This window comes from Mustelus asterias, chromosome 19 (genome assembly GCF_964213995.1).
Source record: "Mustelus asterias chromosome 19, sMusAst1.hap1.1, whole genome shotgun sequence".
In the NCBI taxonomy this organism is placed as follows: domain Eukaryota; kingdom Metazoa; phylum Chordata; class Chondrichthyes; order Carcharhiniformes; family Triakidae; genus Mustelus; species Mustelus asterias.
In genome coordinates, this window is record NC_135819.1 from 66,983,946 (window position 1) to 67,003,099 (window position 19,154).

Here is a 19,154-nt window from a genome sequence, read left to right on the forward strand (position 1 = left end):
ATGTAATAATATCCCAAGTAGGCTTACATTAAAACTGCAATGAAAATGTAGTTTGAATGTAAGCCTACTTGTGACATTATTATAAAGTGAAAATACCCTAGTTGCCACACTCCAGCACCTGTTCGGGTACACCGAGGGAGAATTTAGCATGGCTTAATCAGCATGTCTTTCGGACTGTGGGAGGAAACCGGAGCACCCGGAGGAAACCTATGTGGACCCGGGGAGAAAGTGCAGACTCCGCACAGACAGTCATCCAAGCTGGGAATCGAACCCGGGTCCCTGGCACTGTGAGGCAGCAGTGCTAACCACTGCATCACCATGCCACCCAAACGCAGACTCTCACTACCACAAATTCTGCAGTCGAGTTTCCCATATTTGGGGACATTGCAGGAGTCAGCATACCCAGAGTGCAATGGGCTAGCCTCGCCTTGGGAGATCAACCTGCCTGGTCATTGACTCTCCCCTACCAGGTAAGTATGGAGTTCTGGAATGTTAATCTAGATTCAATGCCCAAGCCCCTGGAATGGAGTTTGAACCCCAACTTCTAATCCTGAGGCAAGGGCACTACTGACTGAGCCAAGCCATATAATTAGCCTCACTGTTAACCACGCCTCAGTAGTAGAGTAGCATTCTCACCTCTCAGTCAGAAGATTTCAAGTTCAACATTTATCCATTTATAAGCATCACGAAAAGTACATTATCTGGACATTATTTCACTGCTGTTGTGAGACCTAGCTGTGTGTAAATTGGCTGCTGCTTTTCCTATTTTGCAAAAGTGACTACATTTCAAAATTACTTAATTGCCTATAAAGGATTTTGGCAGATTGTGAAAGGTACTATATAAATGCAAGTCTTTTTCAGTGAAGGAAAAAATCAGCAAGGTTTGAAACTCATTTGTTTGTGTGTATGGATATGGTTGGTGTTGAGTACTTGCCAACAACACTCATTGTCTGGACAGACACATTATGAATGATCAGATTATCTACAAAGTTAAGACTTCAGTAAGAGGTCATTGCCTTAAGGAGAAAAAGAATGAAATGGAGAGTGAAAAACATACGCTTTTAAAATAAAATATGCTCCACCTTTAAATAAAACATTTTAAGTGCTAACTGAAATATGCAAGATTGAGAGTGTCACAACAAACATACTGAAAGGTCATTCTTGAGTTTAAATGCTGCCAATATTCACACAATGCTTTGTAGAAAGGAACAGTAATACAATACCAGACACATCAAAGCCCTTTGACAAAGTCCACTAAGGTGGCCCTATGCTGTTACTGCTTCAGAGATGACTTGCTAAGGCTGATAAAAGTCTGGCTCACAATAGGAGTGTAAGGTGTGTTATTAAAGTTAACATGAACTCTGCTTTTCTCTGTGCCAATGCTGTATGACCTGCTGAGTGCTTGCAACATTTTCTGTTTTTATTTCTGATTTCCAGCATCCACATTATCCTCAGGACCGGTTGAACCACTAATCATACTTGAGTTTGTACCCAGACCACCATGGATCCCATGGACTCTTCCCTTCTTCATCAACATCCAATCTGGGACCCTGTCAAAAGCCTAACTGAAGTCCATGTAGACTACATCAACTGCACTACCCTCATTTGCACTTAACCTGCACATAAATTCCCAGGGGCCATTCTACAGTGACCCAGTGGCTAGCACTGCTGTCTCACAGTGCCAGGAACCCAGTGCACCGCCCCCCCCCCCTCCCCCCATCCCCCATCCCCAGAACCCAAATCCACCCAGCCTACACTTTTTGGACACTAAGAGACTATTTAACACGGCCAGTACACCTAACCTGCACATCTTTGGACCATAGGAGGAAATTGGAGCACCCAGAGGAAACCCACACAGTCACAGGGAGAATGTGCAAACTCCACACAGACAGTAACCCAAGGCCAGAATCTAACCGGGTTCCTGGAGCTGTGAGACAGCAGTGCTAACCACTGGGCTACCATAGAATGTAGATCATTGGGTCCTGGGAATTTATGTGCAGGTTAGGTGCATTGGTGTGTAGATGAGGGTAGTTGTTGTAGTCTACATGGACTTCAGGGGAGCACTTCAGCGGTCATGGGCATTTGGCCTCTGATCTTCGCGTAAGCGTTCTCCAAGGCGGCCTTCACAACACACGACAGCGCAGAGTCGCTGAGCAGAAACTGATAGCCAAGTTCCGCACACATGAGGACGGCCTCAACCGGGATCTTGGGTTCATGTCACACTATCTGTAACCCTCACAGCTTGCCTGGACTTGCAGAATCTCACTGGCTGTCCTGTCTGGGTGGTGAATCTGTGGAATTCATTGCCAAGCCTGTGGAGGCCATTTCATTGATTGTATTTAAGACAGATAAATAGGTTCTTGATTGGTAAGGGGATCAAAGGTTATGGAGAAAAGGCGGTTGAGAAACAGAACAGCCATGATCGAATGACGGAGCAGACTTGATGGGCCAAATGGTCTAATTCTGCTCCTAGAATCATAGAATCCCTACAGTGCAGAAGGAGGCCATTCGGCCCATCGAGTCTGCACCGACCACAATCCCACCCAGGCCCTATCCCCACATATTTTACCCGCTAATCCCTCTAACCTACGCATCTCAGGACTCTAAGGGGCAATTTTTAACGTGGCCAATCAACCTAACCCGCACATCTTTGGACTGTGGGAGGAAACCGGAGCACCCGGAGGAAACCCACGCAGACACGAGGAGAATGTGCAAACTCCACACAGACAGTGACCCGAGCCGGGAATCGAACCCGGGACCCTGGAGCTGTGAAGCAGCAGTGCTAACCACTGTGCTACCGTGCCGCCCCTATATATCTTATGGTCTTAGGACTATGGGAGGAAACTGGAACATCTGGAGGAAACCCACATAGACAAGAGGTGAATGTGCAAACTCCATACAGACAGTCACCCGAGGCTGAAATTGAACCCAGGTCTCTGGAACTGTGAGGCAGCAATACAACTCATTGTTTCTGGAAGATTGTTTTGTATCTTCCTCCAAGAAGAAAGACACAAAGTAATTAGCTTCTCTGCTATTTATCTATTCCTCAGTATAAATTATCCTATCTCTGCCTGTAATGGACTTACATTTGTCTTTGCTAATCTTTTCCATTTTACATACCTTAAGAAGCTTTTGCAGTCTATTTTAATGATTTTGCTAGTTTATGTTTTTAGCCTGTTCTCCCTTTATCAGTTTCTTTGTCATCCATTGCTGAATTCTAAAATGCTCCCAATCCTCAGGCTTACTACTTTTTTTGGCAACTTTTTAATCCTCTTCCTTTGATCTAATTCAAACGTTATCTTCCTTTCTTAGCCATAGTTGACTCACTTTTTCTGTTGGGTTATTGTGACTTAAAGAAAGACACATAAATATACATTTGTTTATACCATGTAAAATTTGTCAAATACTAAATACTTTAAATAAAGGAGGCAGTGGCACAGTGGTATTGTCACTGGACTAGTAATTCAGAGACTTAGGGTATTGTTCTGGGGACCCGTGTTTCAATCCCACCACGGTAGTGGTAACTGTGAAACCATTGCCGATTGTTGTAAAAACTAATCCTGTTCGCTAATCTTATGCCTTTTCCTGGTCTAGCCTACTTGTGACTCCAGACCCACAGCAATGTGGTTGACACTTAAATGCCATCTGAATAGACCTGACAAGCCACTCAGCTCAAAGGGCAATAAATGTTGGCACAGCCAGTGATTCCCACATCCCATTAATGAATAAAAAAGCTTGCCATTGCCTGTCTACCATTATACCTTTAGTGTGTTTTCCCAATTCACCTTCATAGTTTCCTTCGTTCAGATTTAAGAACCAAGTTTTCAAACTTAATGATGGTCATTCTTACACCAAAAGTTCTTTTACAACAAAATTATTAATTAATCCTTTCTCATGGCTATTTTAGCCTGGTCCCTAATTGGTTCTTAAACATGCTGCTCCAGAAAGCCATTGTATACACATTCCAAGAATTCAACCTCCACAGAATTAGCACTCATTAAGTTATCACAGTCTATATGTAGATTGAAGTTACCCATGATTACTGTATTATTCTTATTACAGGCATTTTCATGAATTTCCAGATTTAATACCATGCCTTACATTGCCACTATTGTTTAGTAGCCTATAAACAACTCCTACCAATGTTTGCTGTCCTTGCTGTTTCTTAGATCCACCCAGATACTACAACTTGTTCTCCTGATCCAAGATCCTCTCTCACTAATATACTGATCTCATTCCTTATTATTAGTGCTATCCTACTTCCTTATCCTTTTTGCCTATTCTTCCTAATGATGAATTACCTTGAATATTCAGTTTCCAATCTTCCAATCATCCTGCAGCCACATCTCTGTAATGGTAATTAGATCATTTACTTTTATTTTTGCATAAATTCACCTACTTTGTTGCAAATGTTGTGTGCATTCCGATAGAATGTCTTTAATTCTACCTTTTTAACATTCTGTATTTGACTCAATTTAATGCTGGCATCTGTTTCTGCTGCCTTCTATTTGCTTACGAATTTTCCACTTCCCATTACTTGCTTTGTTAATCTCCTATTTGAAGAACAGCAAAATTTGTGGATGGCAAAAAATGTATTAACTATTCATGGAACTACACAAGTCAACAAGGAGGCTTTAGCTGTGGGAATGAAAGGTCTAGATCTACTGATACAAATCCACATAAATTGACATAAATATAGATTTCCATGTGTTTACATTGCAACCTTTCCAAAAATTTCATATTATACTCTTCATTCTGTTTATGCAACAGTTTTATAAATTTGTACATTATTCTAAAACTGTGAAGCAGTAAATAATATCAAAGAACATAATTTAATCTAGCCCAAATATTATTGTGTGTAACTTGTGCAGAAAATCATCTAGTAACTGCTGCAGGAACACAAAGTTACATCTTGTGAGCCTTATTACACGTTTTAATGTGCATTTCTTCAAGTATATTTTCTGTGAAAAGTATGGAACAAATCAACACATAGTATCATATTTTTCTTTGTCGTGTAAAATAAATCTATAATTATAAATGCAGAAGTTTTATTCCTTCTATTGCAAGACATTCATTTTTGAATGTTGTGTGTGTGGGGTAGGGAGGGGCTTAACAACCTTGCCTCGGCCCTGATTATTCTACTTTTGTGATGTTAAAAGGTATTACCTTCATTGAGGTGGTGGCCAGGATTTTGTGGTCAAAGATGAAGCAGGTGTGCTCACTGCTGACCTCAAAGGAATTTGCCCACAACAATCTAGCAGTCTCTGTGGCGTGGTTTTCCCCTCTCTCAAAGGAAGTCTTGGCATATAGCAGTAACGATGTCAGCAAGCAGGAAGGAATACATAATATTTAAGTATTGAGACACAGCAAACTAATCAATCTAACTCCTTCCCTTTCAATTGAAATTTTCAGAAAGCAAAATAAAAGACCATGATTGGATTAAGATAAAAACTAAAATAAGGATTAACAAACCTTTCAAAAATGTTTGTTAAAATGTGGATTGTTTTCACGTTATGGAGAAATTTGACATTCCACAAATACAAGATTTTTTTCATGAGCAGTTTGTTTAGCAATAATAAGATTAGAACACCATTAAAAACAGTTACACCTCATTCAACAAGGTTGTGGCAAGACTGACAGTGTAGAAGTGGAGGTTTTCGTCAAAACATGATTGCAAAGGAAATTGTGGAAAACGTCTGCAGTACACCTCACGATGGGGTAGACTTGCTGACAACAACTTCTGAATTTTTGCATTATCCTGGACATGTGCACACTCAGAAAGGTGCTATCAGTTTCAATGGGGAACATTGACAGTTTGACCGTCATCACTGCAGAAAAATCCAGGTCAATATCAGCTGGTGGAAGGCCATGATTGACTCCCTATTGTGTAAGAAACGCGCCCGCTAAGAATTCCTGGTTGGCTGATATAACTGGCAGAAATCCCATTTATACATTTATCACTGCTGCTCAATGATTGCAAAATTGAGTTTGTATCTATATATGCCCTGTTTGTGAACAGAACTCTCACTCACCTGATGAAGGGGCAGTGCTCCGAAAGCTTGTGGCTTGTGCTAGCAAATAAACCTGTTGGACTTTAACCTGGTGTTGTGAGGCTTCTTACTGTGCTTACCCCAATCCAACGCTGACATCTCCACATCATGGCTACCATCAACACCGCAAACTGCCGGCTCCAAGTGGAGAGGATCTCCAAGAAGATCGCGCATATTGACACAGACATCAAGTTTCTACAAAGATGCAAGAAAGCAGACAAGATACCGAAAGGACTACAGATCACGAACCCACTCAGGTCAACCTATGACACAGACTACACTGAGAGACTTTGCCGTCGCACCTCTCTCACATTCCTCAACCACCTCATACACCAGCTCTACAGCAAATGCCGCATCCTGGAAACCAAGATAGAGTCCATATTCTCAACTTGCGCTCAGGACGCAGACCAGCTGCGAAACATTGCCAAGCAGATGAGACAAAGGAACTACGCAATCTACATGCACACCAAGAACAGGAAACTTGAGAAACTCGGCATCACCACCAGCAGCAACCAAGCCTCCCCCGGTACCACAGTAGATAACAGTACCACCGCAGGGAAGTCCATTGTCAACTTGTCGGACTACACACTTCAACCAGATGAAATTAAAGTTCTCAGCTGAGGGCTCAATTTCTGCCTCACCACCAAAATGGACCCATCAGTCTCGCAGCAGACACAGAGGAATTCATCAGGCGAATGAGGCTGCGGAAGTTCTTCCACAAACCCCAAGAGGCCAACAGTGAATACAATGAGACAGCCAATGAACCGGAACAGCCGACAGAGAGATCCGCGGTGCAGCAACTAAAGAGGAAAGAGTCAAATTGGACTTCTCCGGACTCGACATGTATGCCCAAGCCGTCAGGAGATGCGTCAATGCCAGATTCATCAGCTGCACTCACCAGACAGCCCCGAACGTCACCCAAGCACAATGCAACGCCATCCGCGCTCTCAAGACCAACCACAACATTGTCATCAAACCAGCAGACAAAGGAAGGGCCACCATCATACTGAACAGAACGGATTACTGCAAAGAAGTGTACCGACAACTGAACAACGAGGAACACTACAGACAGTTACCCGCAGATCCGACAAATGAACACACCCGTCAACTCAACAGACTGATCAAAACCTTTGATCCGGATTTTCAGAGCACCCTCCGTGCTCTCATCCCACATACTCCCTGTGTTGGAGATTTATACTGCCTCCCGAAGATACACAAGGCCTACACACCCGGCTGTCCAATCGTATCAGGCAATGGGACTCTGTGCGAGAACCTCTCCGGCTACGTCGAGGACATCCTGAAACCCATTGTACAAAGAACCCCCAGCTTTTGTCGCGACACTACGGACTTCCTACAGAAACTCAGCACACATGGAGTAGTTGAACCAGGAGCACTCCTCGTCACAATGGATGTCTTGGCACTCTACACCAGCATCCCCCACGACGATGGCATTGCTGCAACTGCCTCAGTACTCAACGCCGACAACTGCCAGTTTCCAGATGCAATTTTACAACTCATCCGTTTCATCCTGGACCACAATGTCTTCACCTTCAACAACCAGTTCTTCATCCAGACACATGGAACAGCCATGGGGACCAAATTCGCACCTCAATATGCCAACATCTTTATGCACAGGTTCGAACAAGACCTCTTCACCACACAGGACCTTCAACCAATGCTATACACTAGATACATTGATGACATTTTCTTCCTTTGGACTCATGGCGAACAATCACTGAAACAACTATATGATGGCATCAACAAGTTCCATCCCACCATCAGACTCGCCATGGATACTCTCCGGAATCGGTTGCATTCTTGGACACATGCGTCTCCATCAAGGACGGTCGCCTCAGCACTTCACTGTATTGCAAGCCCACAGATAATCTCACGATGCTCCATTTCTCCAGCTTCCACCCTAAACACATTAAAGAAGCCATTCCCTATGGACAAGCCCTCCATATACACAGGATCTGCTCAGATGAGGAGGATCGTAAGAGACATCTCCAGATGCTGAAAGATGCCCTCATAGGAACAGGATATGGTGCTCGACTCATCGATCGACAGTTCCGACTCGCCACAGCAAAAATCCGCACCAACCTCCTCAGAAGACAAACACGGGACACAGTGAACAGAGTACCCTTCGTTGTCCAGTACTTCCCTGGAGCGGAGAAGCTACAACAGCTTCTCCACAGCCTTCAACATGTCATCGATGAAAATGAACATCTCACCAAGGCCATCCCCACACCCTCACTTCTTGCCTTCAAGCAACCGCACAACCTCAAACAGACCATTGTCTGCAGCAAACTACCCAGCCTTCAGGAGAACAGTGACCATGACACCACACAACCCTGCCACAGCAACCTCTGCAAGACGTGCCGGATCATTGACACGGATGCCATCATCTCACGTGAGAACACCATCCACCAGGTACACGGTACATACTCTTGCGACTCGGCTAACATTGTCTACCTGATACGTTGCAGGAAAGGATGTCCCAAGGCATGGTACATTGGGGAGACTATGCAGACGCTACGACAACGGATGAATGAACACCGCTCGACAATCACCAGGCAGGAGTGTTCTCTTCCTGTTGGGGAATACTTCAGCAGTCACGGGCATTCAGCCTCTGATCTTCGTGTAAGCGTTCTCCAAGGCGGCCTTCACAATACATGACAACGCAGAATCGCTGAGCAAAAACTGATAGCCAAGTTCCGCACACAAGGACGGCCTCAACCGGGATCTTGGGTTCATGTCACACTCTGTAACCTCCCCGGGCTTGCAAAATCTCACTAACTGTCCTGGTTGGAGACAATACACATCTCTTGAACCTGTGCGATGAGATCTCACTTATAACTTGCACTGGAAGTGTACACTTGTGTGAAATGCTGGGTTGGGTCAGTGATGGTCCACATGACATTCACTATGCTCACAGAGAAAGAATGGTAACTATGGTAAGAGATGTGTATTATCTCCAACCAGGACAGTTAGTGAGATTTTGCAAGCCCGGGGAGGTTACAGAGTGTGACATGAACCCAAGATCCCAGTTGAGGCCGTCCTTGTGTGCGGAATTTGGCTATCAGGTTTTGCTCAGCAATTCTGCGTTGTCATGTATTGTGAAGGCATAACCCTCTCTCCACTTACATTGTCTGTACCTTTAAGACTTGATTACCTGTAAAGACCCGCATTCCAACCATTATCTTGTAAATTGAGTTTGTATCTATATATGCCCTGTTTGTGAACAGAACTCCCACTCGCCTAATGAAGGGGCAGTGCTCCAAAAGCTTGTGGCTTGTGCTACCAAATAAACCTGTTGGACTTTAACCTGGTGTTGTGAGACTTCTTACTGTGCTCAATGATCTGGCCCACGATGAGATCTCACTTATAACTCGCACTGGAAGTGTACACTTGTGTGAAATGCTGGGTTGGGTCAGTGGTCCACATGACATTCACTATGCTCACAGAGAAAGAATGGTAACTATGGTAAGGTATCAGAAGGCTGTTGCTGCCCGTGGGATGTGTCCTGGCAATATTTATTGTCTTCAGAAAGGGAGAAATAGAGAACAAAACAATCTCCCCAGTCTTAAAGGGTTCTTCCTGAGTATTGCTTTTTAAACGTATTGCATTATGACTGAATCTACCAGGTTGGTATAGCTCAATAGCACATTACTTAAGTTTATTTATTCGTGTCACAAGTAGGCTTACATTAACACTTCAAAATTCTGTGAAAATCCCCTAGTTGCCACACACCAACACCTGCTTGGGTACACTGAGGGAGAATTTAGCATGGCCAATTCACCTAACCAGCACGTCTTTCGGACTGTGGGAGGAAACCGGAGCACCCGGAGAAAACCCACGCAGACAGGGGGCGAATGCGCAGACGCCGCACAGACAGTGACCCTAGCCGGGAAACGATTTCAGGCCCTTGGCGCTGTGAGGCAGCTGTGCTAACCACTTACATACTGCAATTGTCTACTGTTCTATAAATAGTTTGTACAAAAAAAACTTGATGCTTGAACTTCAATGGAAAAACTTAATCTCAAAGAGAACAGTACAAAGGCAAGTTCTGTATCACAGCTGTAAGGATGACTGATATAGGTGTGAGCAAAGTGGCTGCCAGATTTCCTATATTAAAACAGTGGCTGCACTTCTAAACTACTTCCTTGGGTGTGAAGTGTTTAGGAACATCCCGAGGTTGCGAAAGAGTCTATATAATTATAGGTTATTTATTTCCGGTAAAAAGAACTCAGGCAGTTATCCAGTTTTCTCCTGTGGTTACAAAATAAATAAAACTGTCCAACGGAGGTTTTAAATTACCAACAATTATGCAGTAAAAACAGAAAATGCTGTAAGTACATAACATTGACAGTAAGCCGGAGAACGAACAGATTGTGACGTTTCGGGTGTGTGATGTTTCATTGGAACTAATGACTGACAGGACAGACATTTGATAAGGTTGGAAACACTGGAGAGAGACAATGGAGAGAGGGCGTGGAGTGAAAAATCAAAACCCTGCTTAATAGAAAACCTAGAAGATCGAAGGAATAATCAATGAGGTAATGGGCTGAGGCATTAAAAGTAAAGAATAATGTACTGATAACAAACAGGTCCGCACCAGGGAAATCAGACCTCAGCAGCAGTGTCCTGACAAAGATTCTTCACCACAAACGTCAATTCACCTCCCCTCTGACCGGAGATCTAGTGTCATGTCATTTGAATCTAAGGTCAAGCTGATGAGAGGAAAGTCATCTGTGGGGCAGAGAAAATCGTAACAAAAGAAAAACAGTGCGCACAAGGGAGTTGTTTGAAGGCTGTAATCTTTCCTTAGGTTTCAGATGATGTTTCAAAACCACCCGTGTTTTGCTCTCTCGGGTTGTGTTACCGTCATCAGAACTGGTTGAGGTGAGATGTGCAATATCAGCCTAGGCTCAGTGGATAGTACTCTGGCCTCTGAGTCAGAGTTGTGGATTAAACTTTTACACCAGAGACTGGAGCAGATAAGCCAGGTGCTCACTCCAATGCAGTGCTGAGGGAGGGCTACACCTGAGGTTTCATCTTTTGCACACAATGATAAGCTTTTAAGTGGACATAAAGATCCCAATGAAGGGCAGGGGAGTTATGCTGTCTAATATTTAGCCATCGACATCAAAACACAGATTATCTAGTCGCACTGGCATTGAAATTCAAACACAACATTGCTCAATTGTGTAGTAGGCAGAATATCTATTTAGACTAATGGAAGCATCCTGTTGGTGGAAAATATCCTGCCTTCACAAGGTTCAGAGACCCAGAGTATTGCTCTGAGGACCAAGGTTTGAATCCCGCCATTTCTTTTTAAATCTAGATTTAAAACTCTAATGATCAACATGAAACCATTGCCATAAAAACCCTTCTAGTTCACTAATCCCCTTTAAGAAAGGAAATCTGCTGACATTACATGTGACTCCAGACCCACAGCAACTGATTGACTCTGAAATAGCCTAGCAAGGAATGAAATTGGACAGATCACCCGGTGTTGATGTAGGCACCAGAAATTACAACAGCAAACCCAGCCCTGTCAACCATGCAAAGTCCTCTTTATTAACATCTGGCATTTGCTAAAATTGGGAGAGCTGTCTCATACACTAGTAGAGCAACAGCCTGACAGTCATACTCACAGAGTCATACCTTACAGAAAATGTCCCAGACACTACCATCACCATCCGCATGTCCCACTGGTAGAATAGACCCAGCAGACCAGCAGAGGTTGTGGCACAGTGGTACAGAGTCACGAGCTAGTTGCCCTTGGAGTCCTCAGCATTGACTCGGGACCCATGAAGTCTCATGGCATCAGGTCAAACATGGGCTGGAAACCTCCTGCTGATTACCACACACTGCACTCCCCCAGCTAATGAATCAGTACTCCTCCATGTTGAACACCACTTGGAGGAAGCACTGAGTGTGGCAACAGTGCAAAATATACTCTGGATGAGTACTTCAATGTCTATCACCAAGGGTAGCTAAGTAGCACCACTACAGACTGAGCTGGCAGAGTCCTAAAGGACATAGCTACTAGACTCGGTCTGAGGCAGGTGGTGAGTGTCCATCCAGCAGTAAGGATACTTCAGTTGCAAACAAAAGGAGAACTTACTTCATAAAGTAAATCAAAGAAAAAGTTTAATAAAGAAACTTCATTACTCCAACACTTGAGGCCACCCACTGGGCCATACAAGCTCCCCACAATTCCCATCTGCTTTTTATTTATATCGGGTCAGCTGACCACCACACCATTTTGCCATTGTTTACATTGTCTACTGGGTCACTGCATGTTACCATTGGTTCCATTATAACAGTTCCAATGTTATCATTGGTTACATTATAACAGTGAGGGAACCAACAAGTGGGAAAAACATACAAGACCTGCCTGTCACAGATGCATCTGTCTATGACAATATTGGTATAGGTGACCACCACACAGTTCTTGTGGAGAAAAGTCCTGTCTCCTCATTTATGATATCTCCTTCATGTTGTGTGGCACTACCGCCATGCTAAATGGAATAGGCTTCAAAAAATCTAGCAACTCAAGACTAGGCATCCATGAGGTGCTGTGGGCCTTCAGATTTGTACTCAATCACAACCTGCAACCTCATAGTCCGGCATATTCTCCACTCTTCCATTACTACCAAGCCAGCGGATCAACCCTGGTTCAATGAAGAGTGCAGGAGGGTATGCCAGGAGCAACACCAGGCATACCCAAAAATGGGCTGTCAATCTGGTGAAGCTACAACACAAGACTACTTGCCTGCTAAACAGCATAAGCAGCAAGTAATAGATAGAGCTAAGTGATTCCACAATGAATGGATCAGATCTAATCTCTGTAGTTCTTCCACATCCAGTTGTAAATGCTGGTGGACAATTAAGCAACTCACGGGAGAAGGAGGCTCCACAAATATTCTCAATCTCAATGATGGAGGAGCCCTGCATATCAGTGCAAAATATAAGGCTGAAACATTTGCTACAAACTTCAGTCAAAAGTGTTGAGCACATGATCCATCTCAGCATCCTCTGGCAGTCCCCAGCATCACAGATGTCAGTCTTCAGCCAATTCGATTCACTCCATGTGATATCAAGGAATGGTTGAAGGCACTGGATACACTATTCCAGTAATAGTACTGAAGACTTGTGCTCCAAAATCTGCCTAGCCGAGCTGTTCCAGTACAACTACAACATTGGCTTCTACCCGGCAATTTGGAAAATGGCCCAGGTGTGCCCTGTGCTCAAAAAGCAGGACAAATCCAACCCAGTCAATTACTGCCTACTCTTGATCTTCAGTAAAGTGATGGAAGGGGTCATCAACAGTGCTATCAAGCAGCACTTGCTCAGCAATAACCTGCTCATTGACACTCAGTTTGGTTCTACCACGGTCACTCAGCTCTTGATTTCATTTCAGCCTTGGTTCAAACATGGACAAAAAAGCAGAATTCCAGAGGTGAGGTGAGAGTGACTGCCCTTGACTGAATGTAACATCAAGTAACCCTCGCAAAATTTGTCAATGGGAATCAGGGGAAAAACCCTCCGCTGGTTGGAGTCGTATGTGGTACAAAGGGAGATGATTGGGGTGGTTGGAAGTCAATCATCTCAGTTCCAGGACATCACTGCAGGAGTTCCTCAGGGTAGCGTCCTAGGCTCAATGATCTTCAGCTATTTCACCAATGACCTTCCTTCCATTATAAGGTTAGAAGTGGGAATGTTCACTGATGATTGCACAATATTCAACACCATTCACGACTCCTCAGAAGTGGAAGCAGTTCATGTCCAAATACAGCATAACCTGGACAATATTCAGGCTTGGGCTGATAAGTGCAAGTAATGTTCGTGCAGCAAAATTGTCAGACAATGACCATCTCCAACAAGAGAGAATGAAGCCATCACCCCTTGAGATTCAATGACATTACTATCATTGAAACCCCAAAATCAACTTTCTGGGGGTTACTATTGACCAGAGAAGTTGAACGAGCCAAATATGTTGTGTATTGTAAATGGATACATGGAACAGATTTTGGTTAAAAACTGAGATTTATTAATCGTGTGTGACCTCTTCCAAGGCTGTTTCTTCTGTTTCTGTTTGCTGCGCTAGGTCTATCACATCATTTCCGGTGTATGCATCAAATACAGCATGGCTCCAGAGAGCCAATTGGAATAAATACAAATACATAACAATATAAATACCATGGCTACAAGAGCAAATTAGAGGCTACGAATCCTGTGGAGAGTAACCCATCTCACGACTTCCCAAAGCTAGTCCACCATCTACAAGGCACAGGTCAGGAGTGTAATGGAATACTCTCCACTTGCCTGCATGAGTGTAGCTCTAACAACACACAAGAAGCTCAACATCATCCAGAACAAAGCAGCCCACTTTATTAGCAACCTTTCCACAAACCACTCCCTCTACCATTGATGAACAATGGAAGCAGCATGTACCATCTACAAGATGCACTGCAGGAACTCACTAAGGCTCCTCAGGCAGCATTTTCCAAACCCATGACCGCTACCATCTAGAAGGACAAGAGCAGAAGATACATTGGAATACCACCAACAGAAAGTTACCCTCCAAGTCACTCACCATTCTGACTTGGAAATACATTGCTGTTCCTTCACTGCCGCTGAGTCAAATCCTGGAACTTCCTCCCTTACAGCACTGCAGGTGTACTTACACCACATACACTGCAGCTGTTCAAGAAGGGAGCTCACCACCATCTTCTCTAAGCTAATTACGGATAGGCAATAAATGCAGGCAAAGCCACTGATGTCCATATCCTGTAAATGCATTAAAAAGGCTACTGCATACTAGCAGCATGAAATTACTTCCTTAATCTATTGAGATACTTTGCCTTTCCAGGATAATTTAATGCCAGGTATGTAGGCCACTTGATGGCAGGTAGATAGGCTGTACATCTCAGCAATTAGTTGATCAAAGTCAAACAATATATTCCTTTGGTTGGTTGTAATAGGCACAGTACTCAACCAGGCCACGCTTTTAAAACAAAATGTTTACAGTTAGATATGGATCCGCAATTGGGTAGCACTAGCTGGGCGGTCCAGAATATGAAACAGCGACACTAACTATACACAGGGAACCATTCTCAGCAAAGGAATATGTTAAAATCTTGCACCTTTATAAAATTGCCTGGGAGCTTGGCATGCCAATAATCTCCCATTGTTTTCTCCATGGCAACAGCTTGGTCAGTCTAAGTCGACTTGCTAACCTATCAGCATCCTTTTCCCCTGTATTATGAAATGTGATAGTTCGAAATTTGCTATTTTTGTGTCTTCCTGATGAGTGCAAGACAAAAAAGCATTGGCAACATCTATCTCTTTTCGGCAGTATTTGTAACATCGAAACATAGAAGATAGGAGCAGGTGGAGGCCATTTGGCCCTTCGATCCTGCTCCACCATTCATTACTATCATGGCTGATCACCCAATAGCCTAATCCTGCTTTTTCCCCATAACCTTTGATCCCATTCGCCCCAAGTGTTATATCCAGCCGTCTCTTCAATACATTCAATGTTTTGGCATCAACTACTTCCTGTGGTAATGAATTCCCCAGGCTCACCATGCTTTGCGTGAAGAAATGTCTCCTCACCTCTGTCCTAAATGGTCTTCCCTGAACCCTCAGACTGTGACCCTTGGTTCAGGAGTCCCCCACCATCGGGAATATCCTCCCTGCATCTACCCTGTCTAGACCTGTTAGAATTTTATAACTCTCGATGAGATCCCCCCTCATTCATCTGAACTCCAGCAAAAACAATCCTAACCTAGTCAAACTCTCCTCATACATCAGTCCCACCATCCCCGGAATCAGCCTGGTAAACCTTTGCTGCACACTCTCGAGAGCAAGAACATCCTTCCTCGGAAAAGGAGACCAAAACTGCACACAATACTCTAGGTGTGGCCTCACCAAGGCCCTGTATAATTGCAACAACACATCCCTGCTCCTGTACTCGAAACCTCTCACAATGAAGGCCAACATACCATTTGCCTTCTTTACTGCCTGCTGCACCTGCATGCTTACCTTCAGTGACTGGTGCACAAGGACACCCAAGTCCCGCTGCACACACCCCTCTCCCAATTTACAGCCATTCAGGTAGTAATCTGCCTTCTTGTTTTTGCTTCCAAAGTGAATAACCTCACATTTATTCAAATTATACTGCATCTGCCATTGATTTGCCCACTGACCCAACCTGTCCAGATCATGCTGGAGGATCTCTGCATCCTCGTCACAGTTCACCCTCTCACCCAACTTGGCATCATCTGCAAACTTTGAGATGTTACATTTTGTTCCCTCATCTAAATCATATATATTGTGAAAAGCTGAGGTCTCAGCACCAATCCCGGTGGCACCCCATTAGTTACTGCCTGCCAATTTGAAAAGCACACATTAATTCCTACTCTTTGTTTCCTCTTTGCCAATCAGTTTTCTATCCATCTCAATACACTTCCCCCAATCCCATGCGCTTAAATCTTGCACGATAATTTCTCATGCGGGACTTTGTCAAATGCTTTCTGAAAGTCCAAATATAGCACATCAACTGGCTCTCCCTTGTCAACTCTACTAGTTACATCTTCAAAGAATTCCAACAGATTTGTCAAGCATGATTTCCCCTTCACAAATCCATGCTGACTCTGTCTAATCCTGCCACCGCTTTCTAAATGCTCTACTATAAAGTCCTTGATAATGGATTCGAGAATTTCCCCCACTACCGATGTTAAGCTTACTGGTCTATAATTCCCTGTTTTCTCTCTACCCCCCTTTTTGAATATTGGAGTGACATTAGCTACCCTGCAATCTGCAGAGACTGTTCAATCCTGGAAGATGACCACCAATGCATCCACTATTTCTAGAGCCACTTCCTTAAGTACTCTGGGATGTAGATTATCAGGCCCTGGGGATTTATCCACCTTCAATGCCATCAATTTTCCCAGCACCATTTCTCTACTAATATTGATCTCCCTCAGTTCTTCCATCTCACTAAATCGTGTATTCTCCAACATTTCTGGCATCTGATTTGTGTCCTCTTTTGTGAAGACAGAACCAAAGTATGTATTCAGTTGCTCGACCATTTCTTTGTCCCCTATTAAACATTCCCCCATTTCTATCTGTAGGGGACCTACATTTGTCTTCACCAACTTCTTTCTCTTCACATATCTATAGAAACTCTTAGAGTCAGTCTTTATGTTCTCTGCAAGCTTACTTTTGTACTGTATTTTCCCCTTCTTAATCAATCCGTTGGTCTTTGCTGAATTCTAAACTGCTCCCAATCCTCAGACCTATTATTTTTTTTGGCCAATCTGTAGGCTTCTTCTCTCTAATTTCCTTTGTAAGCCATGGATTGGCCCTCTTACCTATTTCGCTTTTGTGCCAGACAGGAATAAATGGTTGCTGCAATTCCCCCATGTGTTCCTTGAATGTTTGCCAATGCCTATCCACTATCATCCCTTTAAGTAACTCTCCCCAATCTATCAAGGCCAACTCACACCTCATATCCTCATAGTTTCCTTTATTAAGATTCAGCACCCTAGTCTCCGAATCAACTACTTCACCTTCCATCTTGATAAAAAATTCTATCATGTTATGGTCGCTCATCCACAAGAGGTCTCGTACAGCTAGATTGGCAACAATTCCCTTCTCATTACACAGTACCCAGTCTAAGATGGCCTGTTCTCGAGTTGGGTCCTCCACATATTGGTCAAGAAAACCATCCCGTATACACTCCAGGAATTCCTCCTCTATGATATTGTGGCTAATTTGATTTGCCCAATCTATGTGCCGATTAAAATTACCCATGAACAACGATATTCCCTTATCACATGCATCTCTAATTTCGTGTCTAATGCCATTCCCAACATCACCACTGCAATTTGGGGGTCTATATATGACACCCACTAATGTTTTTTGCCCCTTGGCATTTCTCAACTCTACCCATACAGCCTCCACGTTGCCAGAGCTAATATCCTTTCTCACTATTGTGTTAATTTCCTCTTTAACCTGCAGTGCTACTCCACCACCCTTTCCTTTATGCCTATCCTTCCTAAATATTGAATACTCTGGGACAATTCCTACCCCTCGTCACTCTACAGCCATGTCTCCGTAATCCCAATTATATCATACCCGTTTACATCTACCTGTGCAATTAGTTCATCCACTTTATTGCAGATGCTCTGCGCATTAAGGCTCGGAGCCTTTAAGCTTGTCTTTTTAATATTGTTTGCCTTGCTCCCAATATTTTTCTCTATAGCCTTGTTTGAACTTTGTCTTTGGTTTATCTGCCTATCACTTTTCTTATTTCCTTTTCTACCTTTTGTTTTTGTCCTTGCTCCCTCCTTCTGATTCATTGCATAGGTTCCCATTCCCCGGCATATTAGTCTAAACCCTCCCCAACCACTCTAGCAAACAGTCCCTCTAGGATATCAATCCCAGGCAATAACAATTGCAAAAAAAACTTTATTAGCTGCAAAGTGATTTTGGAGGTCCTGAGCTTATGAATGGCTTTATATAAATCCAAATTCTTTAAAATTATTCCCTGGAGCCCATTACATTCAGAGTGTAACAACTGTAATTAGTTTAATAAAAGCAAAATACTGTGGATGCTGGAAATCTGGAACAAAACAGAAAATGCTGGTAAAGGTCAGCAAATCTGACAGCATCCGTGGCGAGAGAAATCGAGTTGTTGTTTGGAGCCAGTATGATTTCTTCAGAGCCTTGTGCCTTCAATAATTTAAATCACTTGTTGATTTTTATCTTTCGCCAATCAAACAGGAGGATGTTCATCCGCCAGCCTCTCAACGTACAGACACAGGTAGCTCATACCACCTGGGTAGCCCTAAAACACAGAATAGCAGACTGCGGAGTCCAGCACAATCTGGGGGTGGGTGGGAAGAGAGCAACAGAAAATATTACAATTCCCATCGTGGCACAAAAGCGATATTATGCGTAGAGATAAGAACATAAGAAATAGGAACAGGAGTAGGCCATCTAGCCCCTCATTAGATGCTACTGCAAGGCAGTGTAGTTTGGGATGTGTAGTTTTTTCTCACTCCCGTTCTTGTATGGTTCAGATGG

General features: G+C 43.5%; 1 non-coding gene across 1 annotated transcript; it reads right to left on the reverse strand.

Annotated features, from left to right (window-relative positions):
* Nucleotides 1–319: 319 nt before the first annotated feature.
* LOC144508124 (U1 spliceosomal RNA) lies at nt 320–478 on the reverse strand. Its single transcript, XR_013500221.1, has one exon. It is a non-coding gene; the product is annotated as a U1 spliceosomal RNA (small nuclear RNA).
* Nucleotides 479–19,154: the final 18,676 nt, after the last annotated feature.